General features: G+C 60.3%; 2 non-coding genes across 2 annotated transcripts; both read right to left on the reverse strand.

Moving 5' to 3' along the window:
* Window positions 1-1,663: 1,663 nt before the first annotated feature.
* LOC131871465 (5S ribosomal RNA) lies at window positions 1,664-1,782 on the reverse strand. The gene has a single exon (XR_009369682.1). It is a non-coding gene; the product is annotated as a 5S ribosomal RNA (ribosomal RNA).
* A 5,917-nt stretch (window positions 1,783-7,699) lies between these two features.
* On the reverse strand, window positions 7,700-7,818 carry LOC131871470 (5S ribosomal RNA). Its single transcript, XR_009369687.1, has one exon. It is a non-coding gene; the product is annotated as a 5S ribosomal RNA (ribosomal RNA).
* Between the last annotated feature and the right edge of the window lie 12,182 nt (window positions 7,819-20,000).

Genomic DNA, 20,000 nt, shown 5'->3' on the forward strand with positions numbered 1-20,000 from the left:
GCCCGGTTTGCCCCGGGTGCGCACCTCGCGTGCACCTTGGCGCGGTGGGCACCATGGCGTGCACGAAGTCGGAGCCCGGTTTGCCCCGGGTGCGCACCCCGCGTGCACCTTCGCCGGGGTGGGCACCTCGGCTGGGTTGCGCGCCCTGGTGCGCACCAAGGAGCGCTCCGAAGTGTGCTCCAAGGTGCGGCGTGCACGAAGTCGGAGCCCGGTTTGCCCCGGGTGCGCACCTCGCGTGCACCTTCGCCGCGGTGGGCACCTTGGCTGGGTTGGGCACCATTGAGCGCTCCGAAGTGTGCTCCAAGGTGCGCACCATGGCCCTCCAAGGTGCGCAGCATGGCGTGCACGAAGTCGGAGCCCGGTTTGCCCCGGGTGCGCACCTCGCGTGCACCTTCGCCAGGGTGGGCACCTCGGTGCGCACACCTTCTCAATGTTTTCTTGCCTTTTCTGGAAATTGGTGAAGGCAGCGCATCAAAGGTGCGCACCTCGGTGTGCTCCGAGGTGCGAACCCGAGAGCGCTCCGAGGTGCCCACGAAGTCGAAAGTCGGGTTAATTGCATTGTTTTCCCCGGGTGCGCTCCGAGGTGCGCAACATCGGTGCGCACCAAGGAGGGCTCCGAAGTGTGCTCCAAGGTGCGCACGATTCGGAGCTCGGTTTGCCCGGGGTGCGCACACCTTGGCTGGGTTGCGCACCCTTTGTGCGCTCCAAGGTGCGCACGAAGTCGGAGCTCGGTTTGCCCCGGAGTGCGCACCTTCGCCAGGGTGCGCACCTTGATGCGCACGCCTTGGCTGGGCTGCGCACCTTGGTGGGCGCCATGGTGCGCACCTTTCGTGCGCTCCAAGGTGCGCACGAAGTCGGAGCTCGGTTTGCCCCGGGTGCGCACCTTGGTGGGCGCCATGGTGCACTCCGAGGTGCCCAAGATTGGTGCGCACCAAGGAGCGCTCCGAAGTGCGCTCCAAGGTGCGCAGGTGCGCGCGAAGTCGAAAGTTGGGTTAATTGTCCGGTTTGCCTCGGGTGCGCACCTTGCGTGCACCTTCGCCAGGGTGGGCGCCTTGGTGCGCACACCTTGGCTGGGCTGCGCACCCGGGCGCGCACACCTTGGCACCCGCGTTTCCTTCATTTTAAATTTTTTTTTTTTACAATCTCTCAAGTGGGAAATTCTATAATCTCAACTTTTTTTGCCTTTTCAGGAAACTTTTGAATGGAGCGCATCATTGGTGCGCTCCGAAGTGTGCTCCAAGGTGCGCACCTCTGGTGTGCTCCAAAGCTCTCTCTAGCTGCGTGCACCTGCCCCGGCCGCGCACCCGGCCCCGCCCAGCTTCGCTCACCTGTCCCGGGCGTCTGGTGCGGAACCTTAGAGTAAGAAACATCACCGTGCACCTTGGCCAACGTGCGCGACTCGACCGAGCGCGCACTGGCCGAGGTGCACACCGATTTCACCTGGGTGCGCGCGCAGCACCTCGGGCGCACCGGGGTGCGCGCACAACGCCCGGGTTGCACCGTGGCCTGTGTGCTCGGGGCGCCTCGGGTGCGCGCTCGGTGTCGCCCCCGCGCGCGCGGTAGTGCGGGCAGCGCACCCCGGCCCGGCCCGGCCCCGACGAGAACGCAAACGGGCAAAAGGTTTATTCAAATAGCATTGCGACGCCCGGCGAAAAACTAAAAAAGGGTGCAACACCGGGACTTCCCGGGAGGTCACCCATCCCAGTACTACTCCGGCCCAAGCGCGCTTAACTGCGGAGTTCTGATGGGATCCGGTGCACTAACGCTGGTATGATCGCACCCGTTATGAGCTTGTCGCAGTGTGTACTTAGCAAACCGCGACCCACGTGCGAATCCACCCCGGCCACCCACCCCCGTCGAGGTGCACACCCTCCCTCGCGAAGTGCGCCCCGTTCGCCAAGTGTGAGCCCTGCCCGGGTGCGCGCACCTTGCTAGGGCGTCGGGTGTGCACCCGGCCCGGCCTACGTGCGTGCACCTGGACGGGGCGTCGTGTGCGTGCAGTGTCCCGTCTGCAACGCGGTGCCCACACACCACCTCGGGCGCAACGACCTGCGCTCACATGTGGGCCGAGTGCACCTTGGTGCATGTTCGGGGCGCCTCGGGTGCACGCTCGATCTTGCCCCGGTGCACCAAGGCGCTCGGTTTGCCCCGGGTGCGCACTTGGTGCAAGGTGGGCACCCAAAATAGGGATCAAGCACCAAAACACAAGTTTCGGGATGCAAAATGGGACCCAAGGACCACAAATGCGTTCCAAGACCCATGATGGGTCCACGAGAACAAAAATGTGTTCCGAGACTTAATAAACAAATATTGGGTTTTAGGAGAAGAAACATGCTCTGATGCCCAAAACGAGAATCGACCCCGAAAAGGCCACAGGCCAAAAGTGGGATGCGAGACAAAAAAAAATGGGACCCGAGGACCAAAATTGGGTTCCCAGGTCGAAGACAGGGCAACCGGACAAGAAACGACCTCTAAGGCTCGAAATGAGTCCCGACGACTAAAACTTGACAAGAAGCACCCATCAGGCACCCAACTCGACACCCATGGGATGCCGACCCACCCGGGCTTCCACCTAGCACACCTTGGCACCCACCCACCCTCGCACCCAACCTCGCACCCAACTTAGCACCTTTGAACCCACATTGGCACTCACCCTGACCCTGGCACCTTGGAACCCACATTGGCACTCACCTTGACCCTGGCACCCACCTTTGCACTCACCTTGGGACCCACCCTGGCTCCCACCTCGGCACCCACCCAGACACCCACCTTGGTTCCTTGGCACCCACCTTGGATCCTTGGCACCCACCCCGACACCCACCTTGGCACGCAACTTGGCTACTTGCCACCCACCTTGGCTCCTTGACGCCCACCCCGACAACCACCCCGTGACCTACCCTGGCTAGGGTTGGTGCACACCCACCCTGGTGCCCACCTTGGCACCCACCCCATGACCCACCTTGGCACGCACCTTAGTACCCACCCCGTTACCCACCCTAGGACCCACCCCGTGACCCACCTTGGCCAGGGTGGGTGCCTTGGTGCGCACAACTTGCCTGGGCTGCACACCAGGGCGGGCTCAAGATGGCACCCGCGTTCCGTTTTTTTCACTATCTTTCAAAACGGAAATTTTAAAATCTCGTTTTTTTTTTTTTTTTTGCCTTTTCTGGAAATTAGTGAAGGCAGCGCATCAAAGGTGCGCAATGCTGGTGCGAACCCGGGAGCGCTCCGATGTGTGCTCCAAGGTGCGGCGTGCACGAAGTCCGAGCCCGGCTTGCCCCGGGTGCGCACCTCGCGTGCACCTTCGCCGGGGTGAGCACCTTGGCTGGGTTGCGCGCCCTGGTGCGCACCAAGGAGCGCTCTGAAGTGTGCTCCAAGGTGCGGCGTGCACGAAGTCGGAGCTCGGTTTGCCCCGGGTGTGCACCTCGGGTGCGCACCTCGCGTGCACCTTCGCTGCGGTGGGCACCTTGGCTGGGTTGCGCGCCTTGGTGGGCACCATGCAGTGCACGAAGTCGGAGCCCGGTTTGCCCCGGGCGCGCACCTCCGCCAGGGTGGGCACCTTGGTGCGCACAACTTGCCTGGGCTGCGCACCAGGAAGGGCTCAAGATGGCACCCGCGTTCCGTTTTTTTCACTATCTTTCAGAACGGAAATTTTAAAATATCGTTTTTTTTTGCCTTTTCTGGAAATTAGTGAAGGCAGCGCATCAAAGGTGCGCAACGCTGGTGCGAACCTGGGAGCGCTCCGATGTGTGCTCCAAGGTGCGGCGTGCACGAAGTCGGAGCCCGGTTTGCCCCGGGTGCGCCCTGGTGGGCACCATGGTGCGCACCAAGGAGCGCTCCGAAGTGTGCTCCAAGGTGCGGCCTGCACGAAGTCGGAGCCCGGTTTGCCCCGGGTGTGCACCGCGGGTGGGCACCTTGGTGCGCATGCCTTGCCTGGGCTGCGCACCAGGGCGGGCTCAAGATGGCACCCGCGTTCCGTTTTTTTTCACTATCTTTCAAAACGGAAATTTTAAAATCTCATTTTTTTTTGCCTTTTCTGGAAATTAGTGAAGGCAGCGCATCAAAGGTGCGCACCTCGCTGCCCACCACGGTGCGCAACGCCGGTGGGCACCCGGGAGTGCTTCGAAGTGTGCTCCAAGGTGCTGCGTGCACGTTGTCGGAGCCCGGTTTGCCCCGGGTGCGCACCTCGCGTGCACCTTCGTCGGGGTGGGCACCTTGGCTGGGTTTGCCCCGGCTGCGCTCCGAAGCGGGGTTATTGGAGCGCCGCCTCTTTTTTTGTCGGAGCGTTTGGTGGGGTTTCTCGCATTGGCTCTTCCCAGGCCCGGTTGCCACCCTGGCGCGCACGAAGTCGGAAGTAGGGTTAATTGCCCGGGTGCGCACCTTTGCCAGGGTGGGCACCTTACCTGGGCTGTGCACCCGGGCGGGCTCAAGATGGCACCCGCGTTCCGTTTTTTTCACTATCTTTCAAAACGGAAATTTTAAAATCTCCTCTTTTTTTTGCCTTTTCTGGAAATTAGTGAAGGCAGCGCATCAAAGGTGCGCACCTCGCTGCCCACCTTGGTGTGCTCTGAGGTGCGCACCCGGGAGCGCTACGAAGTGTGCTCCAAGGTGCGGCGTGCACGTTGTCGGAGCCCGGTTTGCCCCGGGTGCGCACCTCGCCTGCACCTTGGCCGGGGTGGGCACCCTGGCTGGGTTTGCCCAGGGTGCGCTCCGAAGCGGGGTTACTGGAGCGCCCCCTCTTTTTTTGTCAGAGCGTTTGGTGGGGTTTCTCGCATTGGCTCTTCCCAGGCCCGGTTGTTGGGTGCGCTCCCACCCTGGCGCGCGCGAAGTTGGAAGTTGGGTTAATTGCCCGGGCGCGCACCTTCGCCAGGGTGGGCACCTTGGTGCGCACACCTTGGCTGGGCTGCGCACCAGGGCGGGCTCAAGATGGCACCAGCATTCCCTTTTTCTCACTATCTTTCAAAACGGAAATTTTAAAATCTCGTTTTCTTTTGCCTTTTATGGAAATTAGTGAAGGCATCGCATCAAAGGTGCGCACCTCGCTGCCCACCTTGGTGTGCTCCGAGGTGCCCACCACGGTGCGCTCCGAGGTGCCCACCACGGTGCGCAACGCCGGTGCGAACCCGGGAGCGCCCCGATGTGTGCTCCAAGGTGCGGCGTGCACGAAGCCGGACCCCGGTTTGCCCCGGGTGCGCACCTCGCGTGCACCTTGGTGCGCACACCTTGGCTGGGTTGCGCGGCCTGGTGGGCACCATGGTGCGCACCAAGGAGCGCTCCGAAGTGTGCTCCAAGGTGCGGCGTGCACGAAGTCCTAGCCCGGTTTGCCCCGGGTGCGCACCTTCGCCGCGGTGGGCACCATGGCGTGCACGAAGTCGGAGCCCGGTTTGCCCCGGGTGCGCACCTCGCGTGCACCTTCGCCGGGGTGGGCACCTCGGCTGGGTTGCGCGCCCTGGTGCGCACCAAGGAGCGCTCCGAAGTGTGCTCCAAGGTGCGGCGTGCACGAAGTCGGAGCCCGGTTTGCCCCGGGTGCGCACCTTCGCCGCGGTGGGCACCCTGGTGCGCACCATGGCGTGCACGAAGTCGGAGCCCGGTTTGCCCCGGGTGCGCACCTCGCGTGCACCTTCGGCGGGGTTGCGCGCCCTGGTGCGCACCAAGGAGCGCTCCGAAGTGTGCTCCAAGGTGCGGCGTGCACGAAGTCGGAGCCCGGTTTGCCCCGGGTGCGCACCTCGCGTGCACCTTCGGCGGGGTTGCGCGCCCTGGTGGGCACCATGGTGCGCACCAAGGAGCGCTCCGAAGTGTGCTCCAAGGTGCGGCGTGCACGAAGTCGGAGCCCGGTTTGCCCCGGGTGCGCACCTCGCGTGCACCTTCGCCGCGGTGGGCACCATGGCGTGCACGAAGTCGGAGCCCGGTTTGCCCCGGGTGCGCACCTCGCGTGCACCTTCGCCGGGGTGGGCACCTCGGCTGGGTTGCGCGCCCTGGTGCGCACCAAGGAGCGCTCCGAAGTGTGCTCCAAGGTGCGGCGTGCACGAAGTCGGAGCCCGGTTTGCCCCGGGTGCGCACCTCGCGTGCACCTTCGCCGCGGTGGGCACCATGGCGTGCACGAAGTCGGAGCCCGGTTTGCCTCGGGTGCGCACCCCGCGTGCACCTTCGCCGGGGTGGGCACCTCGGCTGGGTTGCGCGCCCTGGTGCGCACCAAGGAGCGCTCCGAAGTGTGCTCCAAGGTGCGGCGTGCACGAAGTCGGAGCCCGGTTTGCCCCGGGTGCGCACCTCGCGTGCACCTTCGCCGCGGTGGGCACCTTGGCTGGGTTGGGCACCATTGAGCGCTCCGAAGTGTGCTCCAAGGTGCGCACCATGGCCCTCCAAGGTGCGCAGCATGGCGTGCACGAAGTCGGAGCCCGGTTTGCCCCGGGTGCGCACCTCGCGTGCACCTTCGCCAGGGTGGGCACCTCGGTGCGCACACCTTCTCAATGTTTTCTTGCCTTTTCTGGAAATTGGTGAAGGCAGCGCATCAAAGGTGCGCACCTCGGTGTGCTCCGAGGTGCGAACCCGAGAGCGCTCCGAGGTGCCCACGAAGTCGAAAGTCGGGTTAATTGCATTGTTTTCCCCGGGTGCGCTCCGAGGTGCGCAACATCGGTGCGCACCAAGGAGGGCTCCGAAGTGTGCTCCAAGGTGCGCACGATTCGGAGCTCGGTTTGCCCGGGGTGCGCACACCTTGGCTGGGTTGCGCACCCTTTGTGCGCTCCAAGGTGCGCACGAAGTCGGAGCTCGGTTTGCCCCGGGTGCGCACCTTCGCCAGGGTGCGCACCTTGATGCGCACGCCTTGGCTGGGCTGCGCACCTTGGTGGGCGCCATGGTGCGCACCTTTCGTGCGCTCCAAGGTGCGCACGAAGTCGGAGCTCGGTTTGCCCCGGGTGCGCACCTTGGTGGGCGCCATGGTGCACTCCGAGGTGCCCAAGATTGGTGCGCAACAAGGAGCGCTCCGAAGTGCGCTCCAAGGTGCGCAGGTGCGCGCGAAGTCGAAAGTTGGGTTAATTGTCCGGTTTGCCTCGGGTGCGCACCTTGCGTGCACCTTCGCCAGGGTGGGCGCCTTGGTGCGCACACCTTGGCTGGGCTGCGCACCCGGGCGCGCACACCTTGGCACCCGCGTTTCCTTCATTTTAAATTTTTTTTTTTTACAATCTCTCAAGTGGGAAATTCTATAATCTCAACTTTTTTTGCCTTTTCAGGAAACTTTTGAATGGAGCGCATCATTGGTGCGCTCCGAAGTGTGCTCCAAGGTGCGCACCTCTGGTGTGCTCCAAAGCTCTCTCCAGCTGCGTGCACCTGCCCCGGCCGCGCACCCGGCCCCGCCCAGCTTCGCTCACCTGTCCCGGGCGTCTGGTGCGGAACCTTAGAGTAAGAAACATCACCGTGCACCTTGGCCAACGTGCGCGACTCGACCGAGCGCGCACTGGCCGAGGTGCACACCGATTTCACCTGGGTGCGCGCGCAGCACCTCGGGCGCACCGGGGTGCGCGCACAACGCCCGGGTTGCACCGTGGCCTGTGTGCTCGGGGCGCCTCGGGTGCGCGCTCGGTGTCGCCCCCGCGCGCGCGGTAGTGCGGGCAGCGCACCCCGGCCCGGCCCGGCCCCGACGAGAACGCAAACGGGCAAAAGGTTTATTCAAATAGCATTGCGACGCCCGGCGAAAAACTAAGAAAGGGTGCAACACCGGGACTTTCCGGGAGGTCACCCATCCCAGTACTACTCCGGCCCAAGCGCGCTTAACTGCGGAGTTCTGATGGGATCCGGTGCACTAACGCTGGTATGATCGCACCCGTTATGAGCTTGTCGCAGTGTGTACTTAGCAAACCGCGACCCACGTGCGAATCCACCCCGGCCACCCACCCCCGTCGAGGTGCACACCCTCCCTCGCGAAGTGCGCCCCGTTCGCCAAGTGTGAGCCCTGCCCGGGTGCGCGCACCTTGCTAGGGCGTCGGGTGTGCACCCGGCCCGGCCTACGTGCGTGCACCTGGACGGGGCGTCGTGTGCGTGCAGTGTCCCGTCTGCAACGCGGTGCCCACACACCACCTCGGGCGCAACGACCTGCGCTCACATGTGGGCCGAGTGCACCTTGGTGCATGTTCGGGGCGCCTCGGGTGCACGCTCGATCTTGCCCCGGTGCACCAAGGCGCTCGGTTTGCCCCGGGTGCGCACTTGGTGCAAGGTGGGCACCCAAAATAGGGATCAAGCACCAAAACACAAGTTTCGGGATGCAAAATGGGACCCAAGGACCACAAATGCGTTCCAAGACCCATGATGGGTCCACGAGAACAAAAATGTGTTCCGAGACTTAATAAACAAATATTGGGTTTTAGGAGAAGAAACATGCTCTGATGCCCAAAACGAGAATCGACCCCGAAAAGGCCACAGGCCAAAAGTGGGATGCGAGACAAAAAAAAATGGGACCCGAGGACCAAAATTGGGTTCCCAGGTCGAAGACAGGGCAACCGGACAAGAAACGACCTCTAAGGCTCGAAATGAGTCCCGACGACTAAAACTTGACAAGAAGCACCCATCAGGCACCCAACTCGACACCCATGGGATGCCGACCCACCCGGGCTTCCACCTAGCACACCTTGGCACCCACCCACCCTCGCACCCAACCTCGCACCCAACTTAGCACCTTTGAACCCACATTGGCACTCACCCTGACCCTGGCACCTTGGAACCCACATTGGCACTCACCTTGACCCTGGCACCCACCTTTGCACTCACCTTGGGACCCACCCTGGCTCCCACCTCGGCACCCACCCAGACACCCACCTTGGTTCCTTGGCACCCACCTTGGATCCTTGGCACCCACCCCGACACCCACCTTGGCACGCAACTTGGCTACTTGCCACCCACCTTGGCTCCTTGACGCCCACCCCGACAACCACCCCGTGACCTACCCTGGCTAGGGTTGGTGCACACCCACCCTGGTGCCCACCTTGGCACCCACCCCATGACCCACCTTGGCACGCACCTTAGTACCCACCCTGTTACCCACCCTAGGACCCACCCCGTGACCCACCTTGGCCAGGGTGGGTGCACCCACCCTGGTGCCCACCTTGGCACCCACCCATCCTAGCACCCAGCCTGTGACCGGGCTTGGAACCCAACCTTGCACCCGTCTTGGCCAGTGTGGGTGCGCACCCATCCTGGCACCCACGTTGTGACACACCCTTTAACCCACGCACCCTAGCAGCCACGTTGGCACCCACCTTGGAACACAACCTAGCAACTTGGCACCCACCCCGTGACCCACCTTGGCATCCACCATAGCAGTCGCCCACTTGGCACCCACCTTGGAACCCAAGTTGGCACCCACCTCGGCACCCACCTTGACACTTGTGGACCCACCTTGCCACTCACCCTAGCATCGACCCATCCTAGCACCCACCCTGGCACCTTTGCACCCTAGCACTCACCCATCCTAGCACCTAACCTGTGACCCACCTTGACACTCACCCTCGCACCCACCTTGGAACCCAACCTAGCACCCACCCACCCTGACACCAACCCTAGCACCTACCCACCCTTGCACCCACCCTGTGACCCATCTTGGCACCCACCCATCCTACCACTCAACCTATCACCCACCTTCTCACCCACCTTGGCATCCACCTTAGCACCCACCCACACTGGCACCTTGGCACCCACCTCGGGCAAGGTGGGTGCACACCCACCCTGACACCCAATTTAGAACCAACCGAGCATGTTACCCACCTTGGCACCCACATTGCAGCCCACCCTAGTACCCACCCTATGACCCACATTGGCATCCACACCCTAGCACCCAGGCACCTCGACACCCGCCTTGACACGCACCCTAGCACTAAACCTGTGACCCACCTTGGAACTCACCCTAGAACCCACCCACCCTGTGAACCACCTTGGCATCCACCTTAGCACCCACCCACCTTGGCACCCACTCTAGCACTCACCCATCCTAACACCCAACTTGTTACCCACCTTGGCACCCGCCCTCGCGTCCACCTTGAAACCCACCCTAGCACCCACCCACGCAGGAGCCCACCTTGGCACCCAACCTAACACCCACGCATCCTGGCACCCAACTTGTGACCCACCTTGGAACCCACCCTAGTACCCACCTTTGAACCCACTATATCACCAACCCACCTTGGCACCCACCCTATGACCCTCTTTGGAATCCACCCTAGCACGCACCCACCCTGGCACCCACCATGGAGCGCACCCTAGCACCCACCCACCTCGGCACGCACCTCAACACCCACCTTGGTGTGCGCACTGCGCCAACCTCTCAAAGACCCTATGTGGTGCGCTCCAAAGTGTACACCTTTGGTGCGCTCCAAGGTGCGCACCTTTGGTGCACACCGAGGTGCACACCAAAGTGTGCACCGAGGTGAGCACCAAAGTGCACTCCAAGGTGCACACCAAGGCGTGCACCTTTGGTGCGGTCAATGCAAACGAATTCGGAAGTTGGGGTCGATGTCCTAATCGCTGCTGCAGACTACACGTATGAGAATCGGACAAATAGCTTTATATAGGGGAGGTGTTGCGTTTGATGGGTCGACTCCCCTGGTTGTGTGCACTGCACCAACTTCAAAGACCCTGTCTTGTTTAAGAAGTCAAAAGTTGGGGTGGATGTCCTAATCATTGCTGCAGTCTACGCATGTATGAGAATCAGACAAATAGCTTATATAGGGGAGGTGTTGCATTCGGTGGGTTGACTCCCCTGGTTGTGCGCACTGCGCCAACCTCAAAGACCCCGCATAGCAGAAGAAGTCGGAAGTCGGATTTTGGTGAGCACCAAGGCGTGCACCTTTGGTGCGGTCAACGCAGACGAATTCAGAAGTTGGGGTGGATGTCCTAATCGTTGTTGCAGGCTACACATGTATGAGAATCAGACAAATAGCTTATATAGGGGAGGTGTTGGGTTTGATGGGTCAACTCCCTTGGTTGTGCGCATTACGCCAACCTCAAAGACCTTGTTTTCGTTAAGAAGTCAAAAGTTGGGGTCAATGTCCTAATGGCTCCTGTAGGCTACACATGTATGAGAATCGGACAAATAGCTTATATAGGGGAGGTGTTGGGTTTGATGGGTCGACTCCCCTGGTTGTGCGCATTACGTCAACCTCAAAGACCTTGTTTTCGTTAAGAAGTCAAAAGTTGGGGTCGATGTCCTAATTGCTCCTGTAGACTACACATGTATGAGAATCAGACAAATAGCTTATATAGGGGAGGTGTTGGGTTTGATGGGTTGACTCCCCTAGTTGTTCGCATTACACCAACCTCAAAGACCTTGTTTTCGTTTAGAAGCCGAAAGTTGGGGTCGATGTCCTAATTGCTCCTGCAGGCTACGCATGTATGAGAATCAGACAAATAGCTTATATAGGGGAGGTGTTGGGTTTGATGGGTCGACTCCCCTGGTTGTGCGCATTGCGCCAACCTCAAAGACCCTGCATTGCGGATGAAGTCGAAAGTCAGAGTTTGGTGTGCTACAAGGTGTGGTCGAAGGTGCTCACCTAGGTGTGCACCTTTGGAGCGCAGGAAAAGTGCCCTCCAAAAGTGCGCACCTTTGGAGTGCACAAAAGTGCCCTCCAAAAGTGCGCACCTTTGGAGCGCACAAAAGTGCCCTCCAAAAAGTGCCCTCCAAAAGTGCGCACCTTTGGAGCGCACAAAAGTGCCCTCCAAAAAGTGCCCTCCAAAAGTGCGCACCTTTGGAGTGCAGAAAAGTGCCCTCCAAAAAGTGCCCTCCAAAAGTGTGCACCTTTGGAGTGCACAAAAGTGCCCTCCAAAAGTGCGCACCTTTGGAGCGCAGAAAAGTGCCCTCCAAAAAGTGCCCTCCAAAAGTGCGCACCTTTGGAGCGCAGAAAAGTGCCCTCCAAAAAGTGCCCTCCAAAAGTGCGCACCTTTGGAGCGCAGAAAAGTGCCCTCCAAAAAGTGCCCTCCAAAAGTGCGCACCTTTGGAGCGCAGAAAAGTGCCCTCCAAAAAGTGCCCTCCAAAAGTGCGCACCTTTGGAGCGCACAAAAGTGCCCTCCAAAAAGTGCCCTCCAAAAGTGCGCACCTTTGGAGCGCACAAAAGTGCCCTCCAAAAGTGCGCACCTTTGGAGCGCACAAAAGTGCCCTCCAAAAGTGCGCACTTTTGGTGCGCACCAAGGCGCTGGTTCGGTCGTTGCAGGCGAGTTCGGAAGTTGGGGTCGATGTCCTGAGCGGAGGTGCAAACTACACAGGTGTCGGAATCGGACAAATAGCTTATATAGGGGAGGTGTATGCTTCGATGGGTCGACTCCCCAGGTTGAGCGCACCGCGCCAACCTCAAAGACCCTACGGTATGGATGAAGTCGGAAGTTGGGTCCGATGACCGATTCGATTAGTAGGTATGCTCATGAGGTCGGAATTTGGGTCCGATGACCTGCCATGTGCAGGAAGGCGAATGTTGGCACTGTGCGTTGCAAGGTGCACACCAAGGTGCTGGTGCGGTCTTTTTAGTCGAGTTCGGAAGTTGGGGTCGATGTCCTGATCGGAGGTGCAAGCTACACAGGTGTGGGAATCGGACAAATAGCTTATATAGGGGAGGTGTATGCTTCGTTGGGTCGACTCCCCGGGTTGAGCGCACCGCGCCAACCTCAAAGACCCTACGGTATGGATGAAGTCGGAAGTTGGGTCCGATGACCGATTCGATATGTAGGCATACTCGCGAGGTCGGAATTTGGGTCCGATGACCTGCCATGTGCAGGAAGGCGAATGTTGGCACTGTGCGTTGCAAGGTGCGCACCAAGGCGCTGGTTCGGTCGTTGCAGGCGAGTTCGGAAGTTGGGGTCGATGTCCTGATCGGAGGTGCAAACTACACAGGTGTGGGAATCGGACAAATAGCTTATATAGGGGAGGTGTATGCTTCGTTGGGTCGACTCCCCGGGTTGAGCGCACCGCGCCAACCTCAAAGACCCTACGGTATGGATGAAGTCGGAAGTTGTGTCCGATGACCGATTCGATATGTAGGCATACTCGCGAGGTCGGAATTTGGGTCCGATGACCTGCCATGTGCAGGAAGGCGAATGTTGGGACTGTGCGTCGCAAGGTGCGCACCAAGGCGCTGGTGCCGTCGTTGCAGTCGAGTTCGGAAGTTGGGGTCGATGTCCTGGTCAGAGGTGCAAACTACACAGGTGTGGGAATCGGACAAATAGCTTATATAGGGGAGGTGTATGCTTCGATGGGTCGACTCCCCGGGTTGAGCGCACCGCGCCAACCTCAAAGACCCTACAGTATGGATGAAGTCGGAAGTTGGGTCCGATGACCGATTCGATACGTAGGCATATTGGCGAGGTCTGAATTTGTGTCCGATGACCTGCCATGCGCAGGAAGGCGGAATTTGGGTCCGATGACCGAGTTGATGGCGTGCCATGCGCAGAAAGGCGGAATTTGGGTCCGATGACCGAGTTGATGTTGATGGCCCGCCATGCACAGGAAGGCGGAATTTGGGTCCGATGACCGATTTGAAGGCGTGCCATGCGCAGAAAGGCGGAGTTTGGGTCCGATGACCGAGTTGATATTGATGGCCCGCCATGCGCAGGAAGGCGGAATTTGGGTCCGATGACCTGACATACGCATGGAGTCCGACTCGGGGGCCGATGTTCGATTCGATGACTTGCATTGTGGGTAAAGTCGGAAGTTGTGGTCTTTGACCCGATTCGATGACCAGACTTCGGCTGCTTGAGAATCGGACAAATAACTTATATAGGGGAGGTAGTGTTCTCGAGCATCCTCCCCCCGTGCCCGTTTATGTCGATTGATGCTGGTGCTCGACTGGTTGGAGCGCTCGGATGCAAAAATCTTGCACCAGGATTTATCGATTGTGATGGACACGGCAAGTCTCCTGATTGCTATGCAGGAGCTCATCGTGAATCTCTATGCGGCCTTGGTATGGACTCGACCTGCGGAATGGTTCGGCAATGGTAGTCGCTCCAACACGTCCTTGCAATGGCCACAGAGGTGATTCGACTAGAGCTCCAGTCTAGCTTTTGGGTTGCTTGGCGGACTGGTATAGCCGCGATCGAGTTCCGGCCATGAACGTTTTAGATAGCTCTTGGGCTTTCTGGGACGGAAGTCGGAAGTTTGGGCTGTTGTCCGATTTGATGACCATTCTTCGGATGTGTGAGAATCGGACAAATAACTTATATAGGGGACTGTGTTGTCTCACGCAGCCCCCTCCGTGCCCCTCTATCTCGACCGATGTTGGTGCTTGAAAGGGTTGGGATCGCTCGGATTTATAAACGTGCACCACCATTTGTCGAGTGTGAGGGACGCGGCAGGTCTCCTAAATGCTATACGGGCGCTCTCTGAGAATCTCTATCCGGCCTCGACACAGACTAGTCTTGCTGAATGGTTTGGCACTGGTAGTCGATCCAACACGTCGTTGTTGTGGCCGCCTAGGCGATTCGATTCGAGCCCCCGTCTAGCTTTTGGGTTGCTTGGCGGATTTTGCCCTATCCGCAAGTGAGCTCGGTCCCTAAACGTTCGAGAAACCCGATTGCTATGCGCCGACTCTCTTTCTTGCGAGCCTCCATCTAGCTTTTGGGTCTCTACGGAACGGAAGTCGGAATCTGGGACCGTTGTTTGATTCGACGAGGCAGACTACGGTTGTGCGAGAATCGGACAAATAACTTATATAGGGGAGGTGTTGACTGGAGCATTCTCCCCCGTGCCCCTCTAACTCGACCAATGCTGGCGCTCGAACGGTGGTAGCGCTCGGATTTTCGTTGAGCGCCAGCATTGGTCGATTTAGAGGGGCATGCGAGATTCCCGAATGCTATGCGAGGGCTCTAACGGAAATGTCTATTGGTTTCGGTATGGATGCAATTGCGAGTGGTTCGGCAAAGGTAGTCGTTCCGATGCGTCCATGTCGTGGCCAAATCGATAATTCGATTTGAGCCCTCGTATAGCATTTGGGTCTCTCGATGTGATTCCGCATTCCAGTCCCTTTGGGCACTGCTTGAGCCGCATCCCAGGGGGTTCCCTTCCCAATAATCTGCCTCGCAACCCGATTGCTATGCGGTGAGGCTCCTCGGCCGCCTCGGAACTATCTGTGTATCAGACGCATCGCGGGATAAGGGGTTGGCAACGGTAGTCGCCCCAAGCGCGTCCGATGCTTGGACCATTCCGAGGCGGCCCTGAAGCCTCTTCCGTCTAGCCGTTGGGTCCTTCTCGCCGCATCCCTTGCCTCGCACCCCGATTGCTATGCGGTGAGGCTCCTCGGCCGCCTTGGAACTATCTGTGTATCAGACGCATCGCGGGATAAGGGGTTGTCACTGGTAGTCGCCCCAAGCGCGTCCGATGCTTGGACCATTCCGAGGCGGCCCTGAAGCCTCTTCCGTCTAGCCGTTGGGTCCTTCTCGCCGCATCCCTCGACTCGCACCCCGATTGCTATGCGGTGAGGCTCCTCGGCCGCCTTGGAACTATCTGTGTATCGGACGCGTCGCGGGATAAGGGGTTGTCACTGGTAGTCGCCCCAAGCGCGTCCGATGCTTGGACCATTCCGAGGCGGCCCTGAAGCCTCTTCCGTCTAGCCGTTGGGTCCTTCTCGCCGCATCCCTCGCCTCGCACCCCGATTGCTATGCGGTGAGGCTCCTCGGCCGCCTTGGAACTATCTGTGTATCGGACGCGTCGCGGGATAAGGGGTTGTCACTGGTAGTCGCCCCAAGCGCGTGCGATGCATGGACCATTCCCAGGCGGCCCTGAAGCCTCTTCCGTCTAGCCGTTGGGTCCTTCTCGCCGCATCCCTCGCCTCGCACCCCGATTGCTATGCGGTGAGGCTCCTCGGCCGCCTTGGAACTATCTGTGTATCGGACGCGTCGCGGGATAAGGGGTTGTCACTGGTAGTCGCCCCAAGCGCGTCCGATGCTTGGACCATTCCGAGGCGGCCCTGAAGCCTCTTCCGTCTAGCCGTAGGGTCCTTCTCGCCGCATCCCTCGCCTCGCACCCCGATTGCTATGCGGTGAGGCTCCTCGGCCGCCTTGGAACTATCTGTGTATCGGACGCGTCGCGGGATAAGGGGTTGTCACTGGTAGTCGCCCCAAGCGCGTCCGATGCTTGGACCATTCCGAGGCGGCCCTGAAGCCTCTTCCGTCTAGCCGTTGGGTCCTTCTCGCCGCATCCCTCGCCTCGCACCCCGATTGCTATGCGGTGAGGCTCCTCGGCCGCCTTGGAACTATCTGTGTATCGGACGCGTCGCGGGATAAGGGGTTGTCACTGGTAGTCGCCCCAAGCGCGTCCGATGCTTGGACCATTCCGAGGCGGCCCTGAAGCCTCTTCCGTCTAGCCGTTGGGTCCTTCTCGCCGCATCCCTCGCCTCGCACCCCGATTGCTATGCGGTGAGGCTCCTCGGCCGCCTTGGAACTATCTGTGTATCGGACGCGTCGCGGGATAAGGGGTTGTCACTGGTAGTCGCCCCAAGCGCGTCCGATGCTTGGACCATTCCGAGGCGGACCTGAAGCCTCTTCCGTCTAGCCGTTGGGTCCTTCTCGCCGCATCCCTCGCCTCGCACCCCGATTGCTATGCGGTGAGGCTCCTCGGCCGCCTTGGAACTATCTGTGTATCGGACGCGTCGCGGGATAAGGGGTTGTCACTGGTAGTCGCCCCAAGCGCGTCCGATGCTTGGACCATTCCGAGGCGGCCCTGAAGCCTCTTCCGTCTAGCCGTTGGGTCCTTCTCGCCGCATCCCTCGCCTCGCACCCCGATTGCTATGCGGTGAGGCTCCTCGGCCGCCTTGGAACTATCTGTGTATCGGACGCGTCGCGGGATAAGGGGTTGTCACTAGTAGTCGCCCCAAGCGCGTCCGATGCTTGGACCATTCCGAGGCGGACCTGAAGCCTCTTCCCTCTAGCCGTTGGGGCTTTCTCGCCGCATCCCTCGCCTCGCACCCCGATTGCTATTCGGTGAGGCTCCTCGGCCGCCTTGGAACTATCTGTGTATCGGACGCATCGCGGGATAAGGGGTTGGCAGTGGTAGTCGCCCCAAGCGCGTCCGATGCTTGGACCATTCCGAGGCGGCCCTGCAGCCTCTTCCGTCTAGCCGTTGGGGCCATCTCGCTGCATCCCCCACCTCGCACCACGATTGCTATGCGGTGAGGCTCCTTGGCCGCCTCGGAACTATCTGTGTATCGGACGCATCGCGGGATAAGGGGTTGTCACTGGTAGTCGCCCCAAGCGCGTCCGATGCTTGGACTATTCCGAGGCGGCCCTGCAGCCTCTTCCGTCTAGCCGTTGGGGCCATCTCGCCGCATCCCCCAGCTCCTCGGCCACCTCGGAACTATCTGTGTATCGGACGCATCGCGGGATAAGGGGTTGGCAGTGGTAGTCGCCCCAAGCGCGTTCGATGCTTGGACTATTCCGAGGCGGCCCCGCAGCCTCTTCCGTCTACCCTTTGGGGCCATCTCGCCGCATCCCTCGCCTCGCACCCCGATTGCTATGCGGTGAGGCTCCTCGGCCGCCTGGGAACTATCTTCGTATCGGATGCATCGCGGGATAAGGGGTTGTCACTGGTAGTCGCCCCAAGCGCGTCCGATGCTTGGACTATTCCGAGGCGGCCCTGTGGCCTCTTCCGTCTAGCCGTTGGGGCCATCTCGCCGCATCCCTCACCTCGCACCCCCATTGCTATGCGGTGAGGCTCCTCGGCCGCCTTGGAACTGTCTTCGTATCGGAAGCATCGCGGGATAAGGGGTTGTCACTGGTAGTCGCCCCAAGCGCGTCCGATGCTTGGACTATTCCGAGGCGGCCCTGCAGCCTCTTCCGTCTAGCCGTTGGGGCCATCTCGCCGCATCCCCCACCTCGCACCCGGATTGCTATGCGGTGAGGCTCCTCGGCCGCCTTGGAACTATCTTCGTATCGGACGCATCGCGGGATAAGGGGTTGTCACTGGTAGTCGCCCCAAGCGCGTCCGATGCTTGGACTATTCCGACGCGGCCCTGTGGCCTCTTCCGTCTAGCCGTTGGGGCCATCTCGCCGCATCCCCCACCTCGCACCCCGATTGCTATGCGGTGAGGCTCCTCGGCCGCCTTGGAACCATCTTCGTATCGGACGCATCGCGGGATGAGGGGTTGTCACTGGTAGTCGCCCCAAGCGCGTCCGATGCTTGGACCATTCCGAGGCGGCCCTGAAGCCTCTTCCGTCTAGCCGTTGGGGCCTTCCCGCCCCATCCCTCGCCTCGCACCCCCGATTGCTATGCGGTGAGGCTCCTCGGCCGCCTTGGAACCATCTGTGTATCGGACGCATCGCGGGATAAGGGGTTGGCACTGGTAGTCGCCCCAAGCGCGTCCGATGCTTGGAGCATTCCGAGGTGGCCCTGAAGCCTCTTCCGTCTAGCCGTTGGGGCCTTCCCGCCCCATCCCTCGCCTCGCACCCCGATTGATATGCGGTGAGGCTCCTCGGCCGCCTTGGAACTATCTGTGTATCGGACGCATCGCGGGATAAGGGGTTGGCACTGGTAGTCGTCCCAATCGCGTCCGATGCTTGGACCATTCCGAGGCGGCCCTGCAGCCTCTTCCGTTTAGCCGTCGGGGCCTTCCCGCCGCATCCCTCGCCTCGCATCCCGATTCCTATGCGGTGAGTCTTCTCGGCCGCCGCGGAACTATACCTGTTATTGCTACTGCATCCTTCGGCTGGTAACCTCCTCTGCCGCCTTGGAACGTTCTCTTTGTCGGACGCGTCGCGGGATAAGGGGTTGGCACTGGTAGTCGCCCCAAGCGCGCCCGATGCATAGACCGCTCCGAGTTGACCTTGCTTTCAGCCTCTCACATGCATAGACCTCTCTGAGTCGACCCTGCAGCCTCTCACGTTTAGCCTTTGGAATCTCGCCTCACAACATGATTGCTATCCTTGATGCATCCCTTGCCTCGAGCCCTGATTGCTTTCTTGGCTGCATCCCTCCTCTCCTCACAGCCCGGTTGTCATCACTGCTTCATCCGTCGCTTCATGCATTCTGGCTGCTGGGCCCTTCCCACCGCACACCTCGATTGCTATCTCTTCTGCATCACACACCCCGATTGCTATCTCTGCTACATCCCTCGGCTCTCACTTCTGCATCCTTCGCCTCCCACCTCGATTGCTATCAATGCTGCATCCGTAACCTCACACCCCGATTGCTATGCGGGGAGGCTCCTTGGCCGCCTTGGAAATTTCTGTGTGTCGGACGCACCGCGGGATAAGGGGTTGGCACTGGTAGTCGCCCCAAGTGCGCCCGATTCTTAGACCGCTTCGAGGTGACCTCGTAGCCTCTTTCGTCCAGGCTTCCTGCCTTCAACGCCCTTTTTACACCTCGATTGCTATGCGCGGGCTCGTTGGCGTCTATCACCTCTCTGCGAAGAGTGGCACGATGATTGTTGGGGTAAATCGTAGCAGTCCGATCTCTGGCCTTGGGCCATTGTGAGGGCTGATCGATTTCCTGTGCGCATCTCGTGTTCGCCCAGTAACAGACTCGACGACTTGTAATCGGTCTTGTTCCCGATTGTTCCTGGAGGTAGTCTTCGGAACTCTTGGATTTGACCTGTCACTCGAACTGTCCTCTTCCGAGGATGCTTGTGTGTGTGTGCTTGTGCCATTTCCTTGGCGGTATTAACGAGATATTAAAGAGCGGAGTGAGCGCCTCGCCCAGCTATGTTTGGGGCTCTCACTCCCTTACCCGGTGTGCGACCGCTTTGCACGTAGGTTGCGGAGCATCGCGACTCTTTCGATGTTTGGCGGTTGTCTTCCGGTGATGCGTTGGTCCCGAAGTGCACGTTACTAGCATTTCTGCCATTGTTCTCGATCTTTGGCACGTTCCTTCGTTGCAATTGGATATATATCTCCGTTTATACGCGCAGGCTTCTCCCGCCTATTCAGCGCTGTCCCACTCTCAGCACTCTCGTGGTCTCCTTGGCTTCTCTCTCCCGTGAGCGAGCTCTCTTCTCGAGTCTTTTCCATGTCCCATGGAGGTTGCCTTGCGAAATTCGGGCACACAA

Source organism: Cryptomeria japonica, unplaced genomic scaffold (assembly GCF_030272615.1).
Source record: "Cryptomeria japonica unplaced genomic scaffold, Sugi_1.0 HiC_scaffold_413, whole genome shotgun sequence".
Taxonomy (NCBI): domain Eukaryota; kingdom Viridiplantae; phylum Streptophyta; class Pinopsida; order Cupressales; family Cupressaceae; genus Cryptomeria; species Cryptomeria japonica.